Source organism: Arachis hypogaea, chromosome 13, assembly GCF_003086295.3.
Source record: "Arachis hypogaea cultivar Tifrunner chromosome 13, arahy.Tifrunner.gnm2.J5K5, whole genome shotgun sequence".
Lineage (NCBI taxonomy): Eukaryota > Viridiplantae > Streptophyta > Magnoliopsida > Fabales > Fabaceae > Arachis > Arachis hypogaea.
This window is the reverse complement of record NC_092048.1, coordinates 125,500,910-125,511,997: the sequence shown is the minus strand read 5'-3', so window position 1 is coordinate 125,511,997 and position 11,088 is coordinate 125,500,910.

Below are 11,088 nucleotides of genomic sequence, written 5' to 3'. Positions count from 1 at the left end.
GCTAACATCATATCACTCGCCTATCTGTTTGCAACTATCTAATGCTATGACACAAAATAGAGGTAGACGGCCGTTTCGTTTTCTTGCAGCATGGATTACCCACCCGAATTTCGGAAATTTTGTTGATGCCTTATGGAATGTCAAGAACTCTTGGGATAAGGGCATTTTAGATTTTAGGAATAGAATCAAGTTGTGGAATAGCTCGGTCTTTGTAATATTTTCAAACGGAAACACAGAATCCTTAGAAGGCTCCAAGGTATTGCTAATAGTTTCGGATACTCTCCGAATTCCTTTCTGGAAAAATTGCAAAAAGATCTATGGTTGGAATATGAAAACATTCTCATTCAGGAAGAAATCTTATGGTTCCAAAAAGCTAGAACTAAATGGATCGAATTTGGAGACAACAATACGAAATTCTTTCATGGCTCTACAATGATTAGAAGGCATAGAAATAAGATTACCTCACTGCAAAATGACAACGGTGACTGGATAACAGATAAGATTACTCTGGAAAATATGGCTACTACTTTCTTTTGGAATCTTTACTCTGACAGCCTTACCTATACCCCCTTCATTCTAAAGAATAGTTTTCCAGCTCTAAGTAGCTCTGACAACAACACCCTGGGCCAAAATGTGACCAACGAAGAAGTAAGAGATGCTATTTTTGGTATGGGCAGTTGGAAGGCACCTGGCAAGGATGGACTTCAAGCCATCTTCTACCAGAGTCAGTGGAATAAAGTCGGCACTGATGTCTGTGATCTGACCAAGAATTTCTTCGAAGACCCGAGCAAGATCAAAGAGGTTAATGAGACGCTAATCACTCTCATCCCCAAAGTGGAACCTGTCTCGCATTTAAAACAGCTGAGGCCCATCAGCTTCTGTAATGTTTCCTACAAGGTGGTTACTAAAATTCTCGCAAACCGGTTGAGAAAAGTGATGGACAAATTAGTTATGCCTAATCAGTGTAGTTTTGCCCCCGGTAGGCAAAGCTCCGACAACATCATCATCACTCTAGAGGTCATCCACTATATGAGGCAGAAGAAAGGAAAGAAAGGCTGAATGGCTATCAATATTGACTTGAAAAAGGCGTATGACAGATTAAAGTGGTGTTTTATCAAGGAGACCCTTGCAGATATTGGGCTTTCCCAAAAATTTGTTAACCTTATTCTCTCTTGTATCTCGACTCCCAGGATGAGGGTCCTGTGGAATGGGGAGGAATTGGAAGAATTTACACCTTCCAGAGGCATTAGACAAGGGGACCCCATTTCCCCATATATCTTTGTGCTCTGTATTGAGCGGCTCTCCCAACTCATTAGTACAGAAGTGGACCATGGCTTTTGAAAACCGATTCGACTCAAGAAGGACGGTCCCCCAATTTCGCACATGTGCTTTGCAGATGATATTATTTTGTTAGCAGAGGCTAATATCGAACAAGAAAATGTCATTAATAAGTGTCTCGAGGCCTTCTGTGATAGCTCAGGTCAAAGCGTCAGTAGAGAGAAAACCAGGGTCTTCTTCTCTAAAAATGTGGGCCACACAGTGCGAGCAGAGTTGAGTAATGCTTTGCAGTTTGCCAGAACGGATGACTTGGGTAAATACTTAGGCGTTCCTATTCTTCATTCGAAAGTATCCAAGCATACCTTTGAGGGCATTATCAACAAGCTTCATGCAGGCTCAATTCTTGGAAAGCTTCATCCCTGTCCCTTGCGGGAAGAGTGACTCTGGTGAAATCTATCCTCTCATTTATGCCTTTATATAATATGCAATCTGCTATTTTACCTTCTGCTACTTGTAATACTGACTGTATCTGCATGAATTTTCTCTGGGGGAATACAGAGCAATCAAAGAAAATCTATCTTCTTAGTTGGAAGAGAGTCTGTGAACCTAAAAGTTGTGGGGGTCTGGGTATTAGACATGCAAGCCAAATGAATCAAGCCTTCATGATGAAGGCGGGATGGGGACTTATTGAAAGAAAGTAGGCTCTTTGGGCTAGAGTACTCAGATCAAAATATGGCAGCGGCACGGATATCATGCCCCAGGTGGAAAGGAGGCGAAACAGCTCAAATCTTTGGAAGGGCATCTGTTCTTCCTGGGAGAATGTCCAACAAAACTGCATTTTGAGGGTTGGGGATGGTTCCCAAATTTGCTTCTAGGAACACTACTGGATCTCGGGTGTAGGCAGTTTAAGTGCGACTGCAAACTAGGTTAGTAATAATGCCATCTATTCAGATATGCTAATAGACTTCCTCGATGTTTCAGGGCAGTGGGATGTTAGGAAGCTTCAGGAGATGCTACTGGAGGATATTGTCAAGAGGATCGTAAGTATCTCCCCACTGTCCCCATGGAAGGAAGCTGACTACATAGCCTGGGGATCCTCCTCAGACGATCAATTCAGCATCAAATCAGCGTATCAGAACCTCAGGGAGACCCAAGTCACTTCTAACAAGATTTTTCGGTTAGTTTGGTTATGGCAGGGCCCTGAGCGTGTGAGAACCTTTCTTTGGATGGTGGCACACAATGCTATCCTCACCAACTTGGAAAGAAGACGTAGACACTTAGCCACGGACGATGCTTGCCCTCGATGTAGACACAATGAAGAGTCAATCATCCATCTCCTTAGGGACTGTTTCTATGCTAGAAGCGTGTGGCGAAGGCTTATCCCACCTAATGGCATCAATTCCTTTTTCAACACTAGCCTCAATGATTGGCTATCTCTAAACCTTACCGCGAATAACAATTGGTCTTGCCTTTTTGGAGTTGCGATATCATCCTTATGGTTCTTCAGAAATAACTTGTTTTTAATGGAGAGAATGTTGGCGCTGCTAGTGTTAGCTACCAAATTCGAGCGCAGGCCGAGGAATTCTTGAAGGTGGTGAAGAGCAACCTGAATCCGAGAAATACTCAAACTACTAGCGGGTGTCTTGTTGGCTGGTCGAGACCGGATGGAGATTGCATCAAGTTAAATGTTGACGGTTCATGGTATGCTCAAAGAGGTAACGCCGCTTATGGGGGAGTGTTCAGAGACTCTGCTGGGAGATTCTTGAAAGGATTCTCAGGCAATCTAGGTAACTGCTCGATTATGCACGCGGAACTGTGGGTAGTCATTCATGGGCTGATCATTGCTACAACAAACGGTTACCAAAATCTGGTGGTTGAGTCTGACTCAACGGTTGCTATTAACTTCATCAAGCATGGATGATCCCCAGTCCATCATTGTGCCCCTCTGGTCCAGGACATCTAAAATTTAGCTGCACGCCTCCAACAAATCTCGTGGACGCATGTCCTTCGTGAAGCAAACATGGTGGCTGATCAGTTCGCCAAGAAGGGACAAGAACTCCCCCTTGGACTACACCTTTTTTACAGAACCCCTCCGGACATCAACTATGCTCTGCTATGCGACTGCATATGGACCCTTAGACTTAGGGGAACTTAATGCCTTTTTTTTCTCTGTTTGTTTTTCTTTTTCTTTGCCAGGGTGTTTGAACCCCACTTAGATCACCAAAAAAAAATGTGTTAATATTCATTAATATAGGAGAATTAAAAGTAAATGGAGTACATGAAATAAATGATTTTAGTAGAAATATAATATAAAAAATAAATATAAATAGTCATTTCTATTCATAAAAAATTGTGTTGATAATTTGACCACAATTAATTTAAATAAATTTTGTAAACATGAAAGATTAATTATGTCTGATAATTCTAACAAAACGTTAATTTTTTAGTAACTTGTTTGTTTAGCTCTTTATATGGCTGGTAGCCTTTCAACATATAAATACTTTATTTTAATTTAAAAATAAAATAGTAATTTATGAATTTTTTTGGAGTTAATAGTCAAATTCGTTCCTGAAATAAAGATTACTCATTCTTTAAATTAGTTCTCAAATAATTTTTTTAGTCATGTTAGTTCTTAAAAGATAAAACGTAAGTCAACTTGGTCTTTCTGTCAGTTGAATGATGATGTGGCAGATTAATGCCATGTGTCACAAGATGATTGGATGACGTGTCAGGTTAGTGATTCCTAGTACACCACGTATCACTTGATATGCAAAAAAGTTATTTATAATCAAAATAGTCCCTAAAAGTTTAGACGTAAGTCATTTTCATCCTTAAAATTTTAAAAATTAATCAAATTAGTCCTTATATAAATTTTTATTCTTTTCATAATATTAAATTTAAAATATTTTTTGATACTACTAATTTTAATAGAAATGTAATTAACAAACAAAAAAGTAGTGATTATATCTTTTCTTCTTAAAATTTTTTTCAATAGAATTATCTTTCTCCTTTAATTCTTCTCAAAATTCCTCTTATTTTTCTTATTATATATATATGCTCAAAATTGAAAAGTATGTATTTGTTAACCTAAATAAAGTTATATACTTAAAATTAAAATTTATGTATGTTAACCTAAACAAAGTTATACTATTAATTTTTTTTTACTATATTTTTTTATTACAGTATTACTTATATATAAGATCCAATGATAGTGATACTTAGAGTCAAAATTCAAAAAAAATCTATAGATGTTGCTTCAATTCCAAATTTTATAAAATATTAAAAATTTGTTGCTTAGTTATTATTATTATTATTATATATCCTAAACGAATTGCTTCTCAAGCCTAATACGCGCAAAAATTATAATAAATTTTTGTGTATTTCATATTTTTGAGATAGATTATATAATTTTTTTTTATTTTACAAATCAATGAGATAAAATGAAATAGAAAACATTATACCTATGCATAGCACAGGTTACTCCGCACTAGCTAGTACATTATATAAATAGATATGCTTTGTATTAAAATAAAATTCCTTGGGTTTTAAATGAAATATGTAAAAAAACTATATTAGAATATTAAAATAAATATAATAATTATTTTAAATATTTTAATCTTTTAGATCTTACTAAATAAATATAGTAGTTATTTTAAAAAAATTATATTAGAATACTTAGATTCAAAAAGTGATCCCACAAATAAGTTTTTTAATTATTGAGTTCTACTATATAAATTAAATAATAAAAAAATTGTAATTTTAAAAAATTTAAAAGATTTAAATTTTAAAATAATTACTATATTATTTAGTAAAATTTAAAATATTAAAATTTTAAATATATAATCAATAATAATTTGATAAACACATTTAAATAAAAAAAATTCACTATAAAAAATTACAAATTAAAAATGTAAATTTTTAAAATACAAATAACATTGTAAAAATTTAATTATTTTTATTATTTCATGTAAAGAGAATTTTTTTTATTAATGTTTAAAAAATAATATTAAAATTAGTAGTATAAAAAAATATTAAATTAGTAGTATAAAAAAATATTTTAAATTTAATATTATGAAAAAATAAAAATATATATATAAGGACTAATTTGATTAATTTTAAAATTTTAGGGATGAAAATGACTTACGTCTGAACTTTCAAAGACTATTTTTATTATAAATAACTTTTTTACATGTCATTTGACATGTGGTGTGCTAGGTGTCACTGACTTGATACGTCAATAAATCATCTTGTGACGTGGCATTAACCCACCACATCATCATGCCATGTGACACTTAACGTGACACGTCATCATACAACTGACAGAAGGACTAATTTGACTTACGTTTTATTTTTCAGGGACTAATATGACTAAAAAAATCATTTGAGGACTAATTTTAAAAATGAGTATTTCAGGAACAAATTTGACTATTAACCCAATCCTTTAGCCTTAAATAACTCCTTTGGTTGAAAGTTGAAACAAAGTTTGAGACTTGAGGGTTCTTTCGCCCGAAGAGAAGAAGGTTCTCCATTCTCTGCTAACCTAACAGAGTTTGTCATTTTACAGCCGCGTTCATCGCTTGCAAGTGTGGCCAGTGCAGTCACTGTCACAGCGACGCTCTTCATTTTTTCCCATTATATTCTTTGCAGTAATTCATCGTTTGTTTGTCATTCCTCATTCTTCGCGGTAATTGTCTTTATTTTTTCATCATTTTTCACTTGCAGCAGTTCATCATCTGTTTCAGTTGGTGTAGTCTTCTACTCTGTATTTTTCATTGATGTGTTCTATGTTTGATTTAGGGTATTTGGTTATTTTGCGAGTTTTTTTTATTTAAATTAAAAAATAATATTTATCGATTTAAATAAATATGTAAATATTTACCAAAATATATTTCTAGTCACATCTCGGATACAGTGGGAAGAGCCAAAAAACAAACATAATTCGGATACACTGACCCCGTTCTGTGATACAGAGTCTGAGAGTCATATTTCGAGTGCACCCGAGATATGAACATGAGCGCATCTAGGATACATTGCATCCGAGATATGCTTATATTCTTTTATGGACCAGTGCATTCGAGATACGTGCGAGGATGCAGGATGCGAGCACTGCATTCGAAATATAGTCAAGATTCGATATACTTATAAAGTTTCTTCTCTTTATTTTAAAATAATTAAATATTTTATTTTATATATGTTTTTAAAATTAATTTGATATATTATCAATTTAAAGAATATTAATAGGTAGATAATATTGTTTTTTATCTTAACCAATTTTTGAAAAAAAACTAATAATTTTACTTATGTTTAGACAATTAAATTTTGGCTTAGTAATTAATTAAGCTTGGTTAGTTTTAAAAAATATATTATATATCAATATTTATTAATGTTGAATTTGTTTATTTATTTATTTTTAGTTTTGATACTTATAATAAGATAAATATTGTTTCATGTTAAATTTAATAATATAATTTTTTTAACATAAATTTCAACAAAAACAAAGATAATATAATAATAGAAACAAATATATTAATCTATATGTGCTTATTAATTTATTTTCAAACTTCTAATAGAAATAAATACCTCCCCTTTTTTTCATTTTTGTTTGTCTCTTCTTAAATTATAAATCATAAATAGGATATAAAAGTACTGATATGCTCTTAAATTTTATATATAACAGTATTTAAAAGAACTCCCATATTAAAATATTTAATAAATTTTTTCGGGAGAATTAAATTTACTATTTAAAAAGTTATGTTAATACAAATTTAATTAGTTATGTAATTTTTTTATTTGTTATGCTATTTTTATTTATATTATAAGCATATCAGATCTTGATTATATCTCGGATGCAATGTCCCTGTCTTGCTTCCTTGTACGTATCTCCGTTGCACTGGTCTATGTTAGAATATGAGCATATCTCGGATGCAATGTATCCGAAATGCTCTCTTATTCATATCTCAAGTACACCCGGGATGTGACCAGCGCGTCCCGTATCACAAAACAGGGTCAGTGCACCCGAGATATGTTTGTTTTGAAGTTTTTCTCACTGTATTTGAGATATGACTCTAAATGTATTTTGATAAATACTTATACGTTTATTTAAATCGATAAATATTATATTTTTTTAATTTAAATAAAAAATCCCTATTTTGCTGCATTTTTAATTTAATAATAATGAATTTAAAATTAGAAAAAAAATGCTAATTAAGTTGTTGATTGCTAATTAAAGAATTGTTTGGATAGTGAGTTCAAGCTTTTGTTTTTGAATTATTTGAGTAAGTTGAAGTCAGCTTTCTCTACTGTCTTAGTTTCTTCAGTTTTTTTTTCCCTTTCAGATTCTACATTCATGAGCTTGATCTTATAGCGTCATCCCACCATAATGTTATATAGTGGTAATCAATTATAATGTATTTTATTTATTCAGTTTATTACTTGTCAGAATATATAAGACCTAGAGTTCTAACTGGAAGCTAAACCATTTTTTAGTTATAATTATGTGTACTGACTTTCGATATTATCTAAACAGAGATATTGCTTATGATAAAAATTTTGAATTTTTTCTTAAATAAACTTGTATGTCTGATTTTTTTTTTTAATTAGATATTGCTACTAGCCACGTAGAAAACTAAATAAACGACATCACTAAAAATTAATGTTTGGTTAGAATTGTTCGATAGAGTTAATCTTTCATATTACAAAGTGTATTTAAATTAATTATAGACAATATTATTAACGTCTTAATTTTTTATAATTAAAAATAACTATTTACTCTAAAAATAATATAATATTTAAATTGTAGCTACTTCTTAACTTATTTGGTTTTCCTTTTACATAACAATATAACATGTTTTTACAATATTAAAATTTTAAAAATAAGGTGATACTTATGAAGTGAAGAAACACAAATTTAAATTTTAACCAAGTCTAAGATCAATACAAATTTTCATTTGTGGTTCTTTTACAAATAAAATAAACTAAAACATTTAAACCCAATCTACTTAATATACTAAAACTGGGTTTTTTCCCAGCTAATAAAGGTGACGTGTCGATTTCTCGCGACTCCGTTTTCCCTCCAAAATGAATACAATTTTCTCTATTCTAAATTATTTTATAAAAAATATCTTTAATTATATTATAATTAATATTTAATGGATAATATATAATTATACTAATTTAAGAACATATCTTCATTATATCAACTCAATATTTAATGCATTATTAAATTACTTATCAAAAAATATTTTTAATCATTTTAATAATAATACTAATATCAATAATAGTAATAATAATAATAAAAAATCTTTGTTACCTGTGATATGATGAAATTATTCACGTATATCAATTAATTAGTCTAGATTATTTTATAAAAAATATCTTTATTATAATTATATTATAATTAATATTTAATGAATAATATATAATTATACTAATTTAGGAACATATCTTCATTATAATTATATCAAATTAATATTTAATGTATTATTTAATTATTTATCAATTATTAATTAAAAATATTTTTAATCATTTTAATAATAATACTAATAACAATAATAGTAATAATAATAATAAAAAATCTTTGTTACCCGTGATATGATGAAATTATTCACGTATATCATTTTTATGTGTAATTATTGTATATAATAAAAAATTACTTTAATAATAAGTAATTTATATATTTATTTTTGTTTTACTAAAGTCTATATATAGTGTTTTTCTATGGTACATGAATCTAAATTTGAGAGTCAACTCATAATTTTATATTTTTTTACTACTTCATAGAATAAGAATGTATTCTTCGTTTTTTTATCGAAGTTGATCATTTTAACGTACAATTTATAATTTTTTATAATATTTTTCATGTACTCATTCTATTATATTATTCTTTTGATAATTTATTAATTGTTATTACTCTAAGTTATTCTTATCGTCTAATGTTTCAGTTTGATTGTCTTTTGCCACAATCGTTTACAATACATCATATCCATGAAATACATCATCGAGTTGTCTTCACTGATTCGGGTTCCAACTATATGGATGTAAGCGTTTAAAGAAGGGGCAATAATCTCTACTTTACCGAAGGATGTTTGGATCTACTCACCTATTATGACCAACCTAATGGAATGTTGTTAAAGTTAGCTTTATTGGGAGGAGCTCGATTTTTGATTGAGGAACTGTTTCATGGAACTTTGTAGGCCAAGTTCAAGTTCCATCCCCTCCATGCTTTTTACGTCTGTCCGAAAATTTTTGAAGTGGAGCACATAATGAGATTAAATTCCCTCCGTTTAAATTCAGTTTTGCTAAATTCGTGACAAACTCGAATATGCAATTTCAACGATTTGTAATATATTTAAATTTTTTTATTTAAACTTTTCGTTATTAGGATAATTTTATGACATATTGTGATTTTTTTCAAAAATGACCGGCTTTCTTTTGCATGCATACAATGCCATTGAGGGGAAAAAGGGTTAGTTTGGTTTCTCGGTGTGACAATTCTATACCTTGCCGCATTGCATGGATAGCGGATGATGAAGCTTATTTTATAAGATGATGGTCTAAATTTGCACGAATTCTAGATGTTCAAACTTACGATGTTGTTTCAATTGGTTGTCGTTACGAGAATGACTCTATTCTATACGTGACTAAAGACTAGAATAGATTCAATATTGTTTAAGTAATTTGGTTTTAATATTAGTATTTGATTAAATTAATATTAGAGAATTTTAAATTATTGTCTCAATTTATATATTATGAGTATTTGTCGTGGATATGTTATTTTTAATTAATTTTAATATAATTTTTTTTGTGTCAGATATATTTAAGTTTATTTTTCTCTTTGGAGATATATATCATCATCTTTATATCTTTATTTGTATTTACATTATATTCGAAAAAAATCTCTACCTAAACATAGCAAATCGCTTACCTAATATACACACAATGTCCTTGCCGATAAAAACAGATTTCAACTAGAAAAAATAATGAAGCATACATCTTTTGATGATATATACAAAGTGTAATAGAAATACAGTAAATAAATATTATGTTATAATAATATCTTTAATTGCATTATAATTAGCTCATAAATAATGTATGATTATATTATTTTAAGAAAATATTTTTATTATAATTATATCAAATCAATATTTAATATATTATTAAACTAATTATTTTATAATAATATTTTTTTTATTTTAATAATAATAGTAATAGTCTATCCTTTTATTAAAACACTCATCTAACTGAATTATAATTAAATATTTAATGAAAATAAAGGAAGAATTTGTGTTTTGAATGATAATATAATTGTATATTTTTAAAGATTTTAAGGTTGTGAGTAAATAAGTGATATAATAGAAAAATGCTTCTAAATATATAATCTTCCTATATTAATATACGCATGCATGTCACCTCCTTATTTACTTTTTAGATCGCTCAATTTTCATTAAGCGTAATAGAAACCATAAAAACCAATAAATAGTTACTTGATTTTTTCATTATTCCTATGTATAGGTTTTATTTTTTTTATAATACATTCTATATATATTTATATCTATTTTTTATATAGCAATAATATTATATATATTTATATATCTTTTTTTTAATTCATTGTTAAAAATATTGGCATATAATTAATATAGATAACATACATACTAAATAAATATTTTTATTGATTTAATTACAACGATTAATACAATATAATAATATAAGAATAACCTAATTATAGCAAGAATTTTCATTAAAATGATTGACTAATAATTTGAATATAATTGATATAGTTAAATTAATATAATCCATAGGATTGAGAGTATA